General features: G+C 37.2%; 1 pseudogene; it reads right to left on the reverse strand.

The window, feature by feature from the left end:
* Positions 1 to 20,251: 20,251 nt before the first annotated feature.
* Positions 20,252 to 21,802, reverse strand: LOC149220954 (phosphoenolpyruvate carboxylase pseudogene; annotated as a pseudogene).
* Between the last annotated feature and the right edge of the window lie 815 nt (positions 21,803 to 22,617).

The following is a 22,617-nucleotide window of genomic DNA, read 5'->3' on the forward strand; positions in this document are numbered from 1 at the left end:
GACTCTCAGAACCCCTCCTATAGTAATACAGAACCTCTTGTGGCATCACTTGTAGCAGGCCTGTATCACCACTTTTATTTACTCGTTTTTCTCCCCACTTTAACCTTAACTATGTCAAGATGGATAATGAACCCAAGTTTTGATTTTATGATCAAGATAAGTTCCTAGACCACTCCACCCAATCCTTTTCCTCACTGCAAAACAAAGTAGAATTAGTGTTTTTCAATCACAAGCATGATGCAAGTTAGATTTCTGATTTTCAAGCAAGTGTGAAATAGGTAGATGATACATGTTGGTTTGATGAATTATGCAAGATAGAGTAGCTTTCCTTCTACAAGTAGATTATCCCTTTTCCTTCCATGAAATGATTAATTAGCATCTACAAGTTGAGTAAATGACACTTTCGCTTTCATATCTAGGACCAATTTTTTATTGTGCTTTCGTCAACAAACTTTCACTATAGTTTAGTAGGAGGAATGGTCTTTGAACACCTTGATATAATGTCATAATTGAGGGTGGAATGAGTAGAATATAACCTACTGTGCATATAGAACTATCACCTCTAAGTTTATATGAACCCGAGGTTAATAATTTGAGTTGAGGAGCACTTGGGGGTTGCAACATTCTTCGTGCAATACCAGGGCTCACCACCTTTTGGCGTCATTTCCGAGGAGGTGTCTAAGTATATTGTTTTTATGATTAAGAATTATTTTTTGCTTTTCATTGACTTTTTTGAAAGTGGAATTTTTTTCTTTTTTCTTCCATTCCTCATAGGAATAGGGATAATCAAGGAAAATTCTTGCAAAAAACCCCCACACCCCTAAGCAGTCAACCTTCACTCTTCTTTGGTGACTATGAACTTCCCTCTATGACTGTAGGGGAGTTAGAATACCCTCTAAGTGAGTGAAAAATTTTTTTTGAAGAACCTATTTGGGAAGAAGATAACCCATTTCACCTACCCAACCTATGGCTGAAAACAAGAACAATGAGGTTTTCCCCATCAGAGAAACCAATGGATAGACTAGAATGAAGAATATAAGCCATGTTTCCCTTCCACACTTCCATGGCATAAACTATGAGGATCCTGACACCTTTATATTTGAATTTTCTATTGTTTGTAGGACCTACGACTATGCCTCTGATGAGAAGAAGCTAAAGTTGTTCCCCTCTACCCTTAAAGATGTAGCCTTAAGCTGGTTTATGGGTCTTCCTAGGGGTAGCATCATTACCTGGGCCCAAATATAATTGCCCTTCAATAACAAGTATAGGGACTACTATAGATACAAATAAACCAATGAAGAAACCTTTCAGGATGACCCTTGGACCGGGTGAATACCTAGAGGACTATGAGGAGAGATTTCAACTCGGTTATAGGAGGGCCAACTGTACCATTGATCTTGAGTCACTCAATGTAGTTATTCTATGAGGGATCATGTGTTATAGCACCATTTTAAACTTTTGGTAGATCTGATGCTCTAGTTATGGCCTAGGGCAACCCTTCCTTTCCAAACTTGGTCCAAAATATAAAAAACAATTTTTTATTTCCTATATGCTACTTTTCCCTGTGTTAAAAGCATGTACACACGGGTAAGCATATACCCAACCTGTGTATATGTGTTAAAACACTTAAAAATAATAAATCTCCTTAATTTCAAGAGGAGTTTACGAATTTTACCTGTTACTCACCTACTATAGCCCATGGCCCAACTATTTCCCAATTGAAAAGAAAAGAAAAATATTTGGAGAAGTAGAAATAAACCTCCATGGGAAGGCCTAAAGGGGAGAAGAGATGAGATATTGATATTATAGTTGATTGATCCCTGATCGAGTCTGACGAAATCCCTATGCCTCCTGCACTCCCCAAGCTTTAGGAAACTCTTGTTTCCTCTTTTGAGATATCCTTGATCCCTCTTGTGATATCCTTGTGTATGTTGATGGAGGAATATTGTTGAGGTCGGGACATGACAGATCCGGAGGAAGGTTCCACTTGGAGTTGGAGGAAGACTCAGGTTGTATTTTTCCATATTTCTTGTAGCTTACATCAATAAAGAAATGTTGTTATGTTCCTGATATTTATCGTGTTTATGCATTGATACATGTTGTGATTTGTTTATAAATATTATATTAATGTATAATTGTTCATTTTCTTATATGATCTAATGTATATATCATGAATATGCTTTATGTTACTGTTGTTGTATATGCTTTTCTTGGATAATTTATAGGTTTCAAAGGCATTAGAGGAAGCAAAGGGTTTGAACCCTGTAGGATCTACCCAAACGTAGGACCTCCGGGTAAGGTCACTTCTTCCCAATTCAGTAGTATAAGCATTTAGATTGTTTTTCTGAGCATTTCTTGCTGTTGTTTTTCCTCCACTCTGTTGGGGTTTTCAACCCAAGACCCTAGGGTGTTAACACCCGCAATAGAATTAGTGACTCCGCTATGGATAACATTCTTGTTATTCCTAGTTTGGGTTGTTTTTTCTTGGTCAGGGTTTGTTTTCTTGATTGCTTGCTTTTACAATGTTTTTTTACTTATTAGCTTCCCAGGCATCAAGTCTGATCTTCTCGATCAGGTCTTGATTTTTTTTCTTGATTGAGTCTTTTATATGATTTTTTTCCCGGAGTATAGTCACATATACACGCTAGTTTCCTCAAACAGACTCGCATATATGAGAGTTTCTTCTGTTAGAAAAACATGTCCATGCCTTTGTGTCTTTACACAGTTGCGTACACAAATTTTTGAATTGTTTTTTCAAATATTTTTTCCCAGTTAGGTCTGTTGCCTGGTGAATTATGTTGTTTTCTAGTCATGCTCTGTCTGAACAACTCTATTCTCTTGCAAGCTTTCTTTTTCAAATATCCATCTCATTGAAAAGCCTAGTTGGCCTAGGATTTCTTGTTGAGCAAGATTTTTTTTTGTGTCTAGGGTTCAAGGCTTCAGTCTGAAGTTCTTGGATATTCTGGTTTTCCAGGAAAAGAAATTGATTTCGATTTCGTTTGTAACCTAGATTTCAAGTTTCCTTACTTTTCTTTTCCTTTTGATTGACCTTGTTGCTTTTTGTGCCTTTTGAGTGTCTCTTTGGAAATTTTGAAAGTTTTTCTTTCTTGACATTTTGTCAATTTGCTAAAGTATTTTACTACTGTTACAGTCATTTTGTGCGAGTTGATAGTCCTTGTTTGAAGTTTCATTTATTAATGAGCTTTATAGCTTGCAAGGTATAAGGACTTCTTGTTCTTGTTTCTTGATCTTTGGAATTTAGTAGTTCTTTTCTTTTCTCAAAAGTTTATTTAGTTTCCTTAAAAGAAAAAAGATAAAAAATTTCTTTTGCTTTTCTTTTTTCCAAGCTTTTGGATTTTGGTTTCTTTTGTTTTGTTTGTTGAGCAATTGTGATGTTTTTCAATTTGTTTTGCTTGCCTTTGAGGGAAATTTGTTTTCAAAAATTTTTCCCTCTTCCTTATCAATTTGCCTTATTGACTCTATAAAGAAACACATGTTCTTATAGTATGAGTGTTTTTAGGATCTTGCATCCTCATTTAAATTTGCATTAGTTTAGTTTTCATCATAAGAATTCTTAGTCTTTTTAGATTTTGAGTGTGTGCAGAGTGTTTCAGAAAAGAAAAAAAAAAAATTGCTTATATAAGTTTTTCGTAGAACCCAAGTAGAAATCCCTCTTCATCGAAAGAAAATAACTACATGCATATAGTTAGGTTTCTATTGGTTTCTTTTGCATCATAAACATCATCAGTTTCACTCTCATAATACCCTTGACTTAAAGAACAACACTCTAAAATCAAGCAATTTAATAAAATGAACTAGAACTTTATATTTTTGTCATTAACAAACACCAACAAGTTTAATTTCATTAGGGCCTTGGAACAGGTGAGTGGAGAGTTAACTCTCGAAGGCCACTCAAATTATCAAACATAGAAGTTGAATAACGAGTGAAATCCAATATCGTTAGAAAGAACGGGAAAGCTCTGTGACTTGGAGTTAAGCACGAGGGAGAGTCAAGACAAGGATGAGAGATACCCCCTCTCCTACTTGTTGGATCCCGCCTCATGACTCTTCCACCCGACTTTTGATACGAATTGGTGCCCATAGTTTCCTTTCCTAGGGATCTCATAGGTGGCTACGGAGGGGAATCCCGTGGCACCTGAGGCAGAAGTTGCATCACATTATTCAGTACTTCTGGACGGTACCCTTATGAAGCTTGGTTGCTTGCACCGACAAAGGTTGTTATCTAGAGGTCAGTGTAACTGCTTCTGATACCTTCGCTAGTAGGCATGGGGCGTCATTACCCAAGACTATTTTCGGAAGGCCCTTGATTTTTGCTTTCTTGTATTTTGGTGTCCGGTCCTAATCATCCGAAGCGGAAATACTTGGAAGTAGTTTGAATTTTTGTATCTTTAGGGATTTTTTAGAGAGTGCTCTTTGCTCCTAGTTGGCCAAGATTTACAAATTTTTTGAGTCTTTAATTAGATTTCTTAAAAATAATTCAAAGTGGCTAATCGACGGTTCGTCGTTCTAGGAGACTTCATGGGATTTCACCTACAAGTCCTGAACCTTCTCCTCGAAGGTGTGGAGCAATTCTTCCACTGGTTTTCAATCAATGGCATTAGACATATCAGAGATTGATCCTTTGGTTGGAGTTACAAATTCACAAGATAGACTTGGTACAAGTAGAGAGTTGGAGAGGAACACTCCAATTCATTCTAGAGTCCTCTTCCAGTCAGAAGATGTTATTGAGGTCAAAGAGCTTCTATAGTCTATTTCAACTCCTAATTATCCTCTTCCTCCTGATCACCCAGATGTTTTATTAGACGTCAGGACTTTGACCAAAAGGCCTTCAAGCCTAGGTTTATATCAATCTCTTCCTTCGATGACCACTACTGGAAGCATGGCACCCACCATGAGTGCTACGAGTATGCAAACTCCTAGATCTGTACAAGGAGGAGGAAGGATTTCTATACCTTCTTTTACTCCTAGAACGTCTATATTTGAATTTACTTCCTTTCAATCTTTGAGTAGAAGTACTCAAGATACTCAAGATTTTGCCTCTGGCATTGGCTTTTTCCCTTTTGGAATGTTGACTAGCGTGATTCCTTCAGTTCTATTAAGTATTCCATTGGCTTCCTCCACATCCATGGCTTCCATGGCAAGTGGATCAGCTTCTTTTCAGGGTTTCCTATTTAGGGTGGTCATATACCACATTCCAACCCATATTTGGGATCAATACCTTTTCTCTCAATGAGTCAATGTTATAATCCTTTTCAAGGTTGGACTAACCCTGCAGTTAGTGGGCTTGCAGCCAAGAATCAATCTTATTTCGGCCAACCGGGGAATATGTTGTATTCTTCTATCAGTTCATTCCAGAACTTTTCTCCCTATGTTAATGCATGGAACCCTTACCAAGGGCTCTCTGTGCCTTTTAACACCTCTCTAGGGGGAAATTTTACGGGCTATGGAAATTTTTTGGCAAGAGTTGGTCAAACACTGGTTTTTTTTGTACCACAAGGAGCTCCTTATGGTTCATTTGGGTCTACGAGTTACTTAGGAAACCTAGTGCCTTCAAAAATCTAGGGAATTCTTTTCAGAACATTGGGAATTCCACCCACACCAAGTGGAATCCTCAGGGTCCTCTGTGACTACCTTTCCCGGCAATGTTAAACTTTGCAGATCTTTCCAAATTGAATAATGATCTGATTAGATATAACTCAACTTGGCCTCCGGTCCCAACCAAAATTCCCTCATATATAACTAAATTTGAAGGGAAAATTGGTGAATATCTGGGTGACAATGTAACCACTTTCCACTTATGGTGTTCATAAAACTCCCTGATAGATTATTCAATCAGGTTGAGATTATTCCAATGTACCCTAACTGGAAATGTGGCTAAGTGGTACATTTAACTTCCAGGGGGCACCTTCACTTCTTTCGGTGATTTGGCTACCATCGTTTTGAACGATTTTCAGTTTCCTATCCGCTATGATGCTGGAACTGAGCTTTTGACTAATTTTCACTAGGATCAGGCAACCCACATTTCGAATCACATCCAAGAATGGAGGAGAAGGAAGAGGCTCATTAAATCCGATATTCCACAATAATTCCATCTTGAACGGTTTCTTAATTCTTTACAAGCCAAGATCTCTAATGATGTGTCGCTCTCGAGTGTGTTCACCGAAGAACAAGCCATTTTTAGGGCCCAGCAGTTAGAACTTATATATTCTCAATTTCGAGATCTTCAAAAAATTCTACCAGATGGTCCTAGGTCCAAGGTTGATATAGCCAAGTCGACCCCAGGTCCCCATGCCAGCGAGTTAGTTGGATCAATCGATGCTAACATGACTAACCTGTTGAATCAATTACATAGTTGTCTTTACAAACTGCTTCTTCTATGCATGCATCGTCGTCAACACCTATGCCTTCTCAACCTATGTCTATAAATGCCATTCAAAATTCTAACCCTAAAGGAAACCAACAATCTGATGGGAAGAAGAAAGGATGATGGAAGAAAAAGAACCAGGATGGGAAGGGAAATGCAAACAAGCCCGACAATGATGCCTTAGGGGGTAGAAAGGAGTCTAAGAAAAAATTAAAATTTTGATGCAAGTTATGAAATGGAGATCATTTGACTCATCTTTGCCCTAAGATCCAAGATGCTTAGCACTTGTTAGTTCAACAGGGGTATTCTAGCTCCCAGGCTGTCCTCACTAACCCTTTTCCTGAAGGGCAACAATTACTTGCTGGTGTGGACTCTAGTACTGGCACCCCTGCAGGGGGCAACCAAGAAGGGAATAATACATCAAATGTCTACATGATGAGTTCACATATCAAAGTTTCCATGCAATCATGTGATTATGGTGAATCAAAGTCATCTAAAGCTAAGTCTGCTTCTGATGTTTCAGAGCCACTCTGTATAGAGAGGCCCTCTGTTGAGTCTATATCTCAGATGTAGAAAGGCTCTGCAAAACGCTCTACCATTAACCCTAATGCTAGGGTGGCCTAGAACTACTCGATTATAGAAGATCTGTCTCAAAGTCCTTGTGCTATGTCAGCATTAGAGGTACTCCATTTGTGCCCCACATAAAGGAGTGCATTACTCACTGCGATCAGAGCAATTGATCCAAAAAATTCACTTGTGATTACATTTCATATGTCAAACATCATGAAGAGACTCCTGCATCATATGGCTTTCCAGATAGATTATACATATCGAAAGACAAATATCTTTCAAACTGTTATCGATCAGGGAGATTCCACATGTGTAATGTCCATGTCATGTTGGAAGCCTATTGGATCGCCTCAAGCTATTCCTTCACCAACTTTGTTGACAACATTTGATGGTCGTTATCATAGGCCACACGAGATTATTCCAGCCTTTCCCATCTGTGTTGGGGAGAAGGTGGTAAATATTGAAGTAGAAATAGTCGATGTGATTGTGGATTAAAACCTTCTTTTAGGAAGGAATTGGATTTATGAGATGGATTCCATTGTATCATCATTATTTCGCATCCTTTGCTTTCCCCATGAAGGGAGAATTGTAAAGGTTGATCAAATGGATTATTATTCGGGTGACTCCATGCATCTTCTGAGTCTATTGTTCCATTAGTGGACAATCAAAAATAGCCTATAGAGAATTTAGGAGTTGGAATGTACTCTTTCTTAATGGGTATTTCTGATCTTCCTTATCCTATAGCTAGAATTAATGCTATTTCATTCTCCAAGGGACCTTCTTGAAGAGAGTTCTTTAGAACTCATTATTTTTCGGACCCTTAGCCTTTACCCTCATCTACCACCACATTAGATGAAGGGTAGGTAGGCGAAATGGCATGTCCTATGTCTACAACAGAAATTACTTATCATTCTATTGTTAACTATGCAGACTCCGATCCTACTCCTTTTTCACCAGAGGAGCTGGATGGAGATGTGGCTTCGGCCTGGACCCTCAATTTGACTTTTACTCAATATTTCTTAGATATTGTCTTACCATCTAAAGAAGAAATTATAGAATCAATGATGGGTGTTGATATACCTTGGGATGATTTGCATCACCATTCGTATTTCCTCCCTCATTTGGGGGAAGTTGAGTCAAGTTTGTCCAGTTCGTCTACTAGGGATGTTCATGCAGGTTTAAACCCTTTGGCCCCAACACAGTTTTTTTCTAAAGGTAACATGTATGTTATCTCACAAAATGTACCGGTGAACATCTCTGGGAATCCCAACATCATTGAAAATTTCTTCTTTGGAGTTGATTGTTTCCCTGAAGAAATTTAAACTTATATCAATCTCTTCAAAGAGTTTCGTGATGTGTTCACACGGTATTATGAGGAAATGCCTGGAATAGATCCATCTATATTCCAACGTGAGATCAAGATGTACGAAAATGCTAAACCTATTCGTCAAAAACTTTGATCTATCAATCCTATAAAAGTAGCAACTATCAAAGCTGAAGTCGAGAAGCTACTTAAGGTGGGTTTCATATACCTCGTTCCTTTAACTGAGTGGGTCTCTAATCTAGTCCCTATAGACAAAAAGCAAGGAACGATTCAAGTATGTATTGACTTTAGGGACCTAAATAAGGCTTGTCCTAAGGAAAATTACCCCACATCCTTTATTGATCAAATCATTGATGAATGTGCGGGTAATGAGATTTTTTCGTTTATGGACAGATTCTCTGCTTATAATCAAATTACTATCCATCTAGAAGATCAGCACAAGACAACTTTTATTTGTCCCTGGGTAGGTTTGTGTACAAAAAGATGCCTTTTGGCCTCAAAAGTACTAGAGCTAATTTTCAGTGGGCCATGTCTTATCCTTTTCATGATATCAAGCACATTATCAAAGCATATCTGGGTGATTTAGCTGCTCGTTCTCGAAAGAGAATTGATCATCCTAAGCATCTTCAGTTGATTTTTAAGTGATGTTGTTTTTACAAAATTCGGTTGAATCTAAATAAGTGCGTATTTGCATTCACATCCTATTGGTTGTTGGGATTCATCATGTCAACAAAGGGGATTTGTGTAGATCCCTTCAAGTTTGAGGCAATACTTCAGCTTCCTCCCCCATTGTCCATAAGTCAACTTCAGAGTCTCCAAGGAAGAGAAAACTTCTTGAGGATATTTATAGCCAATTATGCCGAGATCACAAAAGAATTTATGTGTTTTCTTAAGAAAGGGGTTCCATTTTTATGGGATGCTTTCATGCAACGATATTTTGATGCTTTGAAAAAGGCATTAACCTCTGCTCCTTTGTTGATTCAACCTAATTATAGCAAATATTTCCTCTTATATCTCGATGCAGTAGAATCAACTATTGGTATGGTCATGGTTTAGGAAGATGATGCCTTGTGTGAGCATGTAATTTACTATCTGAGCTGAGGCTTGTTCGGTCCTAAAACGTGCTATTCTCTTGTTGAGAAATTAGCTTTGGCAGCTATGCATGCTGTCCAACGACTTTGACATTATATTATGCTTCAATTTTTTTTTTCTTAGCAGCCATCAACCCATTTTAGTTTGTTCTCAATAGGTGAGTGATTGGGGGCAAGCATAATAGATGGATTGTCATTTTACAAGAATTCTACCTCGAATTCATGTCAGATAAATCTAAGAAATATTTAGTATTTTCAGAGTTGATCTCAGAGCTTCCTTGTGAGGAAGAAATCATTCACAAAGAAAATTTTCCTATTGAACATCTATTTCATATTTCCTCGCAAGATCCTTGGTATGGAGATATCATTATATATCTCCAAACTTCAAACTTTCCACCCGCTTTTTCTAAGGATGAGCGTAGAAAATTGTGTCACCTCACTAAAAATTATATTACTATAGGTGAGACTTTATATCGTCACGGGATTGATTCAATCCTTAAACATTGTTTAACCTTGGAATAAGCCAAGCCAGTGCTTAATGATTTCCACAGTGGAGCTTGTGGTGGTCATCTATCTGGGCTTGCTACAACCCAAAAAAAATTACGAACAAGCTACTTTTGGCCTTCGATCTTCAAATATTGTATTGAAGCGGTCAAAAGATGCCATCTTTGTTAGGTTTATACTCGGAAAATGTGTGCACATCTAGCTTTACTTTTCCCTGTGATCATTGTCGGTCCTTTCACAAAGTCGGGCATTGATTTTACTACTTATAATCCACCTTTGCCAGGAAATCAAAAGTATATCATCGTGGTCATAGACTACTTTACTAAGTGGGTTGAAGTCATGCCTACTTTTAAGAATGATAGTGAAACAATGGCCTTGTTTCTCTTCAATCAAGTTATTTCCTGGTTCGATATTCCTAAAGAGATTGTCACTGACCATGGCAGTCATTTCCAAAATCAACTGATGTCTAAATTGTCTCTCAAGTTGGGTTGCCGGCAGAAGCATTCATCTCTGTATTATCCTCAGGAAAATGGGCAGGTTGAAGTCATGAAAAAATCCCTTAAACTCATCCTGCAAAGGATGATTAACAAAGCTAGATCCAATTGGCACATCATGTTATATCTAGCACTTTGGGCATATCAAACGTTAGTTAAGACTGCCACTGGTTTTACTCCCTTTCAACTAGTTTACGAGTTGGAATCTATTTTTCCTGTAGAATGTGAAATTCCTTCTCTTAAACTGGTTGTTGAACTTCTTCCTGAGACTTCTAGTCTCGAGGAATGCCTCGTTCATTTGGAGCATCATGGTGAGAAGCATTGAGATGCTGCCACAATAAATGAAGCCCATAAAAAGAGGGTAAGAAATCAATACGATAAACTTGTCCATCCTAGAAATTGTCTTGGTCTACGATCAAGACAAAGATGCCTTGGGGGCAAGAAAGTTTAAGTCTATGTGGTATGGTCCCTTTATTGTCAAGTGAATTTTAAAAAATGGATCTTATGAATTGATTGACTTTGAAAGAAACAAGTTGGTGGAGCCCAGAAATGGGTCCTACCTTAAGAATTACTTTTCTTAGGCTTCGGCTAAGCATTTACTTGTTTGTATATATTGTATGATTGTACATATCTATCTACTGGTTTTAGTGATGTCGACATTTTTGATCTTCTTTGGCAGGTATTGATGGATGATTTGATATATCTAGGGATTGTCGATGGTGCCAATAGACACACCTAGAACCTTGCTTTCGCGGCTAGGGTGATTTATTATCCATCTAGCCAGTTGATGGTTTTGAGAGGAGTATGTATCGTCCTGCTTCGAATAATATTGCCGAATATACCACTGTTATTAATTTACTATCTGAAGCAATATCTCTTGATATTGATTTGTTAGTAGTTTATTTGGATTCACAGTTGGTGGTATCTCAACTGAATAACATCTATGAGGTACAAGATCCCTGTTTGTATCACCAATTTCTTAGAGTGCGCTTATTGCAAAGATCACTTGTTTACATCACATTTGTTCACATTCCACGATCAGAAAATTCCTTAGTAGATTCTATTGCTAATCAAACATTGCATTGACATATAAATCATTCATCACATTAAAAAATAAAAAATAATCAAAGTATCATCTGTATATATGATCATCATAAAATCATTTGTATATAGACAGAGTGTTTGTCTCCAAAATAATGTACAAAAATTAGGACAAAATGCCCTACAAAATTTTGGCTTATGCCCATCATCATGCCTAATCACAAAAATATCTAATCATCTATCTAACGATCCTGCTCAGGATAAGCAGCAAGAAAGAAAACGATGTCATTAGCCACACTCTAAAATAGTCGCACCCAGTCCTGTGGTACTCTCACCACACGCCACTGCATCTCCTCTGGTAGGTCCTCTATGGCCACCATGGGCACCTAGTGAGTCAATCTCACCAAGTTTCTTTGGACTGCATGGAGGACTCTCTCAGTCTCAGCTGCATCCCCTTCAACATCTCTTCCACGACGTCCATGTTGAGGAAATCCATCAGGTCTCACTGCTCCCACATCTGAAACATGATCAATAAATTTTGTAAGTGTCTTGTCTCATAAAAAAGATTTTTAATTCATTTATATTGAAAATCCAAAAAATATTAAAATTAAAAAATTAAAAAATCATTCATACCTATGGCACCCATGCTACATATAGTGGCAATACTAGATCTGGATCTCCTTGGAAATCCATTCTAGCATACGAGTAGTCTTTGACTGCAATGACCTATTGATCCCACCAAAGGAAAAACTCGTTATCAAAAGTCGTCCTAGGGACCTCACTGCCCCTATTCATTTCATCAACTAAGCCCACCTACCCATCCGTGGATCTCTTGGGCTACTGATGGTATATAATAACTTGGGACGAAGCTCAGGTACTCTCTCAAAAAAGAATGAACATAAGATAGTTTCATATCCGAAATTATTCGTCTAACCCTTCTGAATGGAAGTGAGTTGTTTCTCCATGTTGGTCAGCAACATGGAAAATTTTATGGGCTAATATTCACAAGTGGGCTAATTTTCCATGATTTTTCCAAAAAAATGATTCGCTAATTTCCATTTTTTAGAAAGATGATTCGCCCAAATTTTATAATACAAAATTATTTTATCTTAAAAATTGAAAAAATTATATAGAAAGTATATATAAAATCATTATAAATTTGAATAATCTTAAAAATACATTAATAAACATTTTATAATTTGCATATTAGGGACTAGTGCGTTTCACCAATGTTTTTAGACTTCAAGATAATTTTTCATCCTTAAAATTTTCCGTAGTTGGTAGAGGTGTACACCAATCAAAGACAGTAGTGAGGAAATCCACTGCTAGGTTCATGGAAACACGTGAATCCTGATGTAAAGCAGCAGAACCATTTACCCTGGCTATGGTAAAGAGTAGGATTTTCATTAATAAACTCTCTACATACTTGATTGGAATCTGACTTCCAACCATTTCATGGTTGCTAGGATAGTATATGCAGATGTAGTCTTCTACACTGAGACTACTTCTTGTCCTGCTAGTTGAGTGCACTCTCTCCCCCCTTCAGGAAAGACCTATAATGAAATAAATATCTTCTACCTCGATCCTTAGGGGAATTTGATCAATCATGAATGCATCATCTTCTGCACTCCAGTAGTGAATCAAAAACTCAAGCAATTGAGTATTCACCTTCATGTTTGGCATTTTGAAGAATTTTAACAAACCACATCCTCTCAAAGAATCTAAGGCGTTTTGATCCTCCATCACTTGGTTATCAATGGCACTGTGCTCTCTTTCACGCCAGGTAATTTTCATCATGCCAAAAAAAGATATTTCATATCATTAAATCAATGTTTGAATTTTTTTACTCTCGCACATCCAGGTTCATTTTTTACACAGTCACGTGTAGGGCCTTCATATATGTGAGTTTCTTGTATCCAACCTGCATGTACACAGAGTTGGAATTTTTAACATAATTTCTTACAGTCAAATTTATGAAAAAACATCTAGAAAGCATAAAAAGTTATCAAAAGCATGATTAAAGGGTTACCTAGAAGATTTGAAGCAATTTGAATGGTTGAATTTGATGGAGGAAGTTTGTTTGAGCTTTTCTCCACAACTCCTTGCTCAAAACACAAATGGAAAAAATGTGAATCCAAAAGTCCTTATATAGGTTGAAAAATGAAAATTATTTTTTCTAAAGTTCATTTTTATTTCATGGACTTTTTGACCTTTTCGCTTGAAGTGTTGGAAATGGATTGTTTTTACATGATATTTTGGAGGCGTTTTTGAGAAATTGCTTCAGTCCCATGACCACAGACCTGTCATGGCAGGTATTTCTTTCTTACTGGCATATAGGTTAGGGAATATCACTTTCCGCTCCATTTTGCATACTAGCCTCCATACGTTGATATTTTTTCCATAGGGTCGACCCCATCATGTCTTCATTCACAAACCATTTTCACTCACTAACTTTTAAAATCATGACGTGATGGTAGAGCCAACCTTTACATGGGCATCTTAGTTAGATCATCGCTGACATATGTTGCCCATGCTACTATATTGAGTAGGCTCAGAGTCCTCTTTAGTCCCGCCACGACTTGTGCGTTGGAGACTCAATCTTGTTCTTCTTTGCTATTTTTTGGATTTATACCCTAGAGGCTCCTTTGTGTTGAGTTGTATTGCTGCATTGCATATTGACTATTTGCACCATTTTCCCTTGAGCCGGCTTCACTTGAACTCATATTTAAGCCACTTTTTGACCATTTCTTCTCCAAAATCATCCTTGTAATCACTTAGTCTCTGCAACTTGATGCACCCTTTTACCCATGGAAAGAACATTCCTTTGAGTGTCATTGACCAGTTTCGCCACCTTGCATTGAGCATAGAAATGTTCCCCTTCCATGAACTAAAGCATCTACTTTTTCGACACTTGTTCTTTCTACTGTACTATAGCATTCTTTTACTCCTTTTTAGGCTTCATAAATATGAAGAAAGACAAAATAAATTATATATATTCCAATAAGAGCGGGAAGGGGACACTATTTCCATATTTGATGACATCTCGAGTCAGTTGTGTCGCCCTTGAACAAAACACTCAAAAAATAAGTCTTTCCTCCATTGGGATGGGCTTTAGTTTGACTTAGGAGAGCCTTAACCTTGTTATTTAGTCAGTACTCCTCCGATTGGTTATCTCTTCCAATCATATGGAGAGTGTTAGGTTCCTATACCAATAGAAGTCATAATTTTGAATGACTAAAGTTAAGCCTTGTAATATTGTACATACCTTTACTTTCTGCAAATGTTTTCTATATTAGAATTAAAAAATGTAAACAGGGCATGTCCTAAAAGAAGTATCAAAGGACAAAAATAATAAGAGAAGGTCAAAAAATGAAAATCTATGAACCCCAAAAACAAAAAGAGACCATGAAAGTGTGCAAGTCTAAATGCCACTCCTATTTAATTTTATGCATAATAATGATTGTGTGCAGCTTGTTATTCATGCCACAATCCATGGTAATCAAACTATTTAATCTTGGTTATTTCATGATTTGAATTTTATGTTTATAGTTAGAGAATAAAATCTGACCAAACAATTTAACCTTGGTAGATCATTAGATAGGTAGAGAAAATAAAAGGAGCTCATCAGTTTAATCTGAGCTCTTGGATGATATAAGGTTAGAATTAGATAGATTGCTTTTCAAAAGAAAAATGGATGATAAGGGTTTGCTAGTCTAAATGCACCCAAATAAAATGAAGAAAATTTTTTAGGGTAAGTAGAAGAAAGGTTGCTGAAGTATAAAGTTGATTGGATCAAAACACATTCATCATGCTTCGACATATGTGCTAATATGTATGATCAATTATGAAGGCAAAATAAAAGGTTTACAAGTTAATGTGATTAACTCCCCCTCATTCATTTTCCCCTTTACTTACTAATTTCCTATCCACAAGTGTGTTCTAGTACTTTTAATCCTACAAGTCAAAGAGGCTTAGAGCATTTCTCTAACTTTTGGTGGGATCGGACCCTCGACTTAATCACTTATGGACATCAAGTGCTAGAATCCCTTTCATAAAATCCATTCCCCCTCCATTACCCTAATAAAACCCCTTTTCCTAAGGTTAAACACCATTTGCCTATGAAAAGTAAAAATCCCATGTTAAATTTCCTTTCACTCAAAAAACCCACAAAAAACAATTTATCCTAAGTATTAAGTGTATGTAAATAAAATGCGCAAAAATTTCATTTGCATTTATGCTTAAGGGTATATTCACTCCGCCAATTTCATATTAATTTTTAACTTAATTATATAAATCCCAAAATACCTTTTCCCGTATATTAATTAAATCCCCTATATAAATATTCCCACCCTTAGTTTTAATATAAACTATATAATTTACCCCATATCCCAACAAAACCCACTTAATTTACCAAATCTCGGTAAACCTAAGTTAATCCCATCATTAAGTTCCACCCGATCCCCTAACCTCGTGATTAACCCCACATTAATCACAAACCACCATGATTAAGGCCCCCAAGTCCCGCCTAAACTCCTATTCATTTCCTTTGCGCAAATTCCACCTGACTACCATTCGATCAACCACACCCTCATCCGACGGTCCTCAGCCATATCAGCTTCTTCTGACGGCCAATCATTACCCACCCAATAAACCAGTTTTTCCCAACTCCTCCTTTGCAAAGTGTCAAGCACGAAAGCAGATCGGGTGACCTCACTCAAATACCGCCTCCTCAGAAAAGCGGTGTGATGGCTTGGAAAACCATCTCCTCGCATAATACAATACCATCACTATTCACTTAACTAATCTCACGCAAAATTTTAAAAGTTTCCCGTTAAAACCCTGAAAACCCTCATTTTCATTCCTCTTTCCCTGTTTCATAGTAAAACCTATCAAACCCTTATGGCGCCACCCTGAACCTTTGCAACACAATTCGACCTCTGATTACTTTCAAAATATTGCCATGACTCCTTCCCCAAACATCCTTGTGCAATAAATACATCAATTTCCCTTCCTTCCAACCTATGTTTTCTTAACGATTGTCGTATTTAGTAGGTAATTAGCAGAAGACCAGAGCTTGGATAAACAGTTTTGATACTAGTCACAAAACTTGTTTACTTCAAGGATCGAAAGGAAATTTATTTAAAAACTTTCATTTAGAAGAAGAAAACAGTTATACACAAAATAGAGAAAGAAATCATTCACACAGAGACATTGACTGTTAAAAAAAAGGAACTAGATAGAGCATACAGTCAAAGGACAAATAGATCAAACATACAGAAAGTTTATCAATATCCATTACCATATGCTGATACATATAAAAACTAAATGATTTACTGTTGAAATACACAGTAAAAAGTAAAAACACAGTAAAGGATATTGACAGGTCATCAAAGTAGAAGTGTATCAAATGAAAGAGTATCAGTAAAAGTGTATCAGATTGAAAAATCAAAGTGAAGATAGATGAAAAAATAGAGCAGAAATGGTACATCTTCCAGAAATTTCCTGTTTAAGTCATAGTTTTACAGAAACTATTGTGGCCGATCCAAGATGCATTTTGAGAAACAAGACGAGGTTTGTGTTCCTAAAAGGCCAATATACAAAAGCCTATCTCACTTTTTACATAGGTATTACAAAAGAGGAGATACATGCATATCTTCAGAGCCTATTTTTCGAACTGTGCAAAGTCCTGTTTTTGACATGTTTTTGCAAAAAATATTGTGAACAGCTAGAGATGAATGTTGGGAAACTGAGAGAGTTTTATCTCAATAACATACTTATCTACAATAACTTCTTTCACTTTTTACATATCTATCTCGTATTGAGATATACAAAGGTATCACTTGACCCTAGTTTTGTAGAATTTCTGGGGTAGAATGCATAAAGGAAGGAGGCAGTTAGTGACTTGGAAGCCTCAGCATCAATTAAGACTTGCTATAAAAATCAACTTTCTCTTATTTGTCACCCTCAATCCATAAATATAGTGCCAAATAGATTCATTATTTTTGAGTTTCCTTTATTTAAGTTCTATTAATGTAAAACAGTTTGAGATATTTGTAAAACCAATCTTGATATTTTTTCAAGATATTTTAGTTTAGAATTTGTATAAATACTTCTTCATTTGAAGTATTTTAGTGTGGATTCTTAGACATTTCCATAGACTTCTTGATCAAAAGACTATAAAGCCATTGGAGCGTTGACTGAGCCAAAAAGTTGGATTGATGAATAAAGACCATATATTTCAAAGGATTCATGTGTTGAGCGAAGTGCAGACAAGTATTTTCTCACGTTTTTGTTATCTTTGTTAAAGTTTTTCCATAATGTATATCTAAATCTAAATGCTATAACTAGAGTATTATCTCAGAATTTGTTCAATTACACTCTATTTTAATAGTTAGGAAAATACATGTTTTCTATTTATATCAAAGTTAAGGAATTCCCAATCGCTCCTTAGTTTAGGTTGTTTCTTTATAATATATAGCAAAGGGTTCTTAATTTCCCTTTCTTTCCAATTACCCTTTGTTCCTAGTTTCAATCCTGGTCTGAGAATTATTAATTGCACTCTCACCCTAGTTAAAACCTTTTCACCCCTCTGGCCCAGAGACCTGCACTCTACTCTGCTATCTTGCCCTTTAAACATTCCCTTGAGTGAGTTGATCTAGTTCTGCTACCCTTTTGTTCACTCCATAGCCCAATGGTCTAGAGACACCATTCTATCCATCTATTTAAATAACCCCACCACCCAATCTTCAATACAAATAAAAAAACCCCTTGAACAATCATAACTAGCCTAAAATTCAAACAAACAAAGCTAAATCATATAGAGATAGCCCTCTCTGAGCCTAACTGGGCTAAAGCCTATGCTCCAAAGTTGGTTTGTGGTTACCTCAGTGATTTCTTTCTTTAGCCTTGAGAAATTACTGAGTGATAACAGAGAGTTTGTTTATGCCTCCTACATGAAAATCTTATACAAAGCTATCATATGATGTCATGTAGTCACAGTTGAGTCATGCTTTTGTTCAAGGGAAGTAAACCTGATTCGGCCTCTCTACGGTGTCTCTTGACCTATTTTTTAGTCGACCATCCATAGTTGTGAGAGTCATGTTCGTTATCACATCAACTATTTGGTCCTTTGCTTGTGCTAGTTTGAGAAGGTCTCCATTGACTTCTTGCTGGCGGGTCTTTCTCTTATCGACTACGACAAATTACTCTGAGGGAAAATCTAGAGCCACACCCTGGCCCTATTTTCATTATTAATAGGTCACATTATGCTCAACATCAATCAGTATCATGGGTCTTTGATTGAGTGGCTTCCCTTGTGTTGGACATCATCTTTCATTATCACACATTGGGATTCATGCAGTGCCTTGGTTTCCATTTGAACCTATTAGTGGATTCCTCGCCTCTGTGACAACTTTCATTATTGGTTGGTTCATAGGGTTTCTATCATTCTCTAACCACATCTTGTGTACACCAGAAATGTGCTTCGGTTGGGTTACTACTGTTAACACTTAGAATGTACCTCAAGGCTGACAAAAGGCAATTCTGAGGTAACAACAAACTAAGCTTCGATTTGGCATCTAGCCCTGCCAGACTAGAGAGGGATCTCTCTCTGCCAACTAGATGTGGTTACAATGAATGAAATTTTAGGCTAGCTATGGAGTATGGGAATTTTTTTGAAATGTTTTTGGGTCGAAACAACAAGAGAAAGGATGATTGGTCTATGGAGTTGATGCCAGTTTCTGCTGGAAAACTTGGGGCAAAGTAAGTGCCATGTTCAGCTAGATAAAGATTGTGAATGTGAGAAGAATAGGGGAGAAATATCGCTGCCCTGTAGGCATCAAATAAGGGATGGATCTACAGTAGCAACGTTAGATGAAAGAGAAACACGAGGTTGCTCAACAGAGCATCTAGCAAAGGATGAGTTCTGCAAAGACAAGCATTACATCTAACAACAAAATCATCATGAAAGGAGCATCGTTACAGATGAATTCCTAACGTATCTCTTAGATAATGTTGTAACAAGGCAGAAAAACAAAATATGTAAGTGAAATACAAGAAAAACATACTGAACAGTAAACACTGTGATGGATCCCAGGTCCAAAGGGCAGAAAACTACTTTATTAAAAATGATATGCAAGAAAACTTTACAACATGCCAAGCAACCTCTCTGCTACCAAAATCGAACCTCTACATCTTCAAAAATCACTCTATATATACTCTATTACATATTAATTATAAGTTACTAAACAAGGAATCAAAATAATTAAAGCAAAAATCAAAATAAAATATTTTCTTTGGTCAAATTACATAAATTAAATTATAACTAAATAATTTAACATAACTAAATAATTTAATTAGAACTCATCAAAATAGATTTGTTGCAACCTTTTGAACTAGAACTGCTGAAAGTGTCATCGCTAGAAATCTAGAAGGTTTTAACAACTGTTGATTTTTAAGCCCACAAACTCTGCCACCTACCCGTTGGAATATTTGAACGCTGCCATCTATCCCCTTCAAAAACTAAGGCTGCTAATTTCATGGCTAAAACATTTGCCGTCGGTTCCTAGAAGAATTCGAATAATGCCACATGCCTCTCTCAAAGATTCGATTTATTGGTCACCTTGCACCTGCCTGGACGAATTTTGGAGTTGTTTGATTGATTTGTGGTTCTTGTCCCTCCTTGGATGTTATCCCACTGTGTAAATATTCAAGCCCTGGATCTACCCCAAGATAATCAATATCAGATAACAACCCATTCCTCATAGGCAATGGATCAGTAGGACGCAGGGCCTGCCTCTGATACGCAGAAATATATGGATCTCATGCTTGCAAAGCATAAGCATTAAGAAATGGTCGAATGAAATTGAGCTTGTTTCCAAGCAAATATCCATGGGATGGCATAGATTGCCTCAATTCCTCCGCTTGGCTTCCTTTTAAGGGGCGACTCCCAATGTTCATTCGACCATACTCCAATTCTGGTGTTTCCAAATGAAAATATTCAACGAATCTCGGGTTCTGGAAAATAATTGATTTGTACTGCTTTGTAGCAACAACAGCCATTTCATCCATCAGTGCATGCCAATCGGGCTTTGGGGCAACTGGAGGCTGCATTCCATGCTCTAGAGTGGCAACAGTAAATCCTTGGAGAGTTCTGAAACACCAATGTTCCTTACCAAAAGACTGTTCTATAACTTCCCCTTGAATAGTGACCCAAAAAGAGCCATGAATTGTATCTGGAGGTTGTGACAATATGGCCAGATGGGTTGGGTCTTCCCCCCTGCCTACAGTTCCTCCATGACCATGGAACATTGTCAACTTAACACCAAATTCTTTAGCAACCTTAATGAGGTCCTCCTATGCTTTGTAGAAAACCCAAGCTGCACTTAGCCTACCAGCATCTTTTCCGGAATCAGAGCGACCAATCATGACTTCTTGCTTTCCATCGATTCTGTTTCTGTACCCGTTTATTGAAAACAATCTAACCAAAGTGACAAGAGCAGCCTCCAGATCTGCAAGTTTCTCAAATAATGGTACATCATGTAATGGCCATTTTACATGGCATTCTTGTTGTAATAACTCAACTACTAAAACATCTGATGCTGCAGTTTCCATTGAAATAATGTAAGCTCCAAAGTTGTTAGCAGGAAGCTCAGATATCACATGAAATGTGTCTAGAACATCTCGAACCTCATTTGTTTTTGGGATATCTGGCCCAAACAAGGGATGTTTCCCTTGTAGTTCTAACAAAAACCATGATTATCGTTGTTCTTTTGACCACTCTTTGTAGGATCTGCCATATTTTATCCATTTGAAAACTAGCAGCTATAGCTCAAGTAAAGGCCATTCCTTGTTCTTTTTGCAGCACCATCTCCCATGTCTCCAAGGCTCTAAGCAAACATGCTTTGGAATTTCCTCCATGTGCAGGCTCAATTCCAGGAACTTTCAGAATTTTTTATAGGATGGTTCTATGCGCATCACCAAAGGGCTACGCGCAGTGCCATAGTCCAGAAGCACAGCGCCACAACCAGGAACGCAACACCACACTCCAGATTGGCTTGGTTGTCGATCTTTTGATTTGGTTTCAATGTTTTGACTTGTGTGTGTTGTGGATGCAAGGGCGCTAATATTTGGAGCTGAGTTGGGCCTTCATTCTCATCGTAAGCATGACAAAACAAACAAGAATCCTTGGAACTAATACGCAAGTTTCAATGCCTGCAATTTTTCTTCTTTATTTTGTTGCTTCCACTTTCTTTAGCTCTTCTATTCTCTGAATGTGCATCTCTCTGGCATTTTGTGTGTTGACTGCTTCTTCACATGCTTGGTTGTACATCTCACGAAGCCGTTTTAGTTCAAGCTCCAACTTTTCTAGCACGTTTTCAAGCTGTGACATCATAGCCGTGCTTGGCAGTTGAGGATATGCCTGAATAATTAACAAATGATGGAGATCGCTCATCACTATCCTCACTAGTCATCCTGATTCCCATTTCACTCTTGATATTCTTAAAATCAAGAAGCGTGGCTGATTTCCCAACTAGAGGATCTGCCTCTTCTTGAAAATTGCAAGTCCTTGAGATAATTTCATTGCTAGCCCTGCTTGACTCTAAAGAAGCAGCTGATTTCACCGAAGAGAGTTTTCCTTTTGATATAACATATACAGTAAAAAAAAATTGGAAAAATATTTACCACCATTGTTGGTACATCAGGGACCATGACCCTCCTAAAAAACAATCTCTTTGACAAATATTATAAGCTCAGGGAACGATCATGAAGATAATGTTAGGACGAATGAAGATAGCTCGGCTCACAAACGTTGGGTCAAAAATATCCATGTCTTCCTCACAACAAAGTGATTACTTGCAGAAAGGACCCTAATCAAAATATCTATTGAACCCTCTGGAAAAGGAGGAGCTTTTTATTTATTTGACATGTCAAGTATTCTTTGAATTGAAAAGCTTGGACGAGATGTAAGTAAGGATGACAGCAAATGCTGAATGAACATCTATAAATCTTCAAGTAATTCCTCTCTAGGACCATGAGACCAGCAGCTGTAAACTTTTCACTAGCAATATCCCTGTCAACAATGTACGATGCCCTCTGCACAAGATATCTCTTTCAATCAAAGAAGAGAAACGAGCTCACCATATGTTGAGATGAGGATTAGCAGCATGGTAATAGACCTCAAATTCTATGTTCTTTTATTCTCTATCA

The sequence above is a fragment of the Pinus tabuliformis genome, chromosome Q, assembly GCF_031772625.1.
Source record: "Pinus tabuliformis cultivar Carrire ecotype Pingquan chromosome Q, CPIR1, whole genome shotgun sequence".
Taxonomy (NCBI): domain Eukaryota; kingdom Viridiplantae; phylum Streptophyta; class Pinopsida; order Pinales; family Pinaceae; genus Pinus; species Pinus tabuliformis.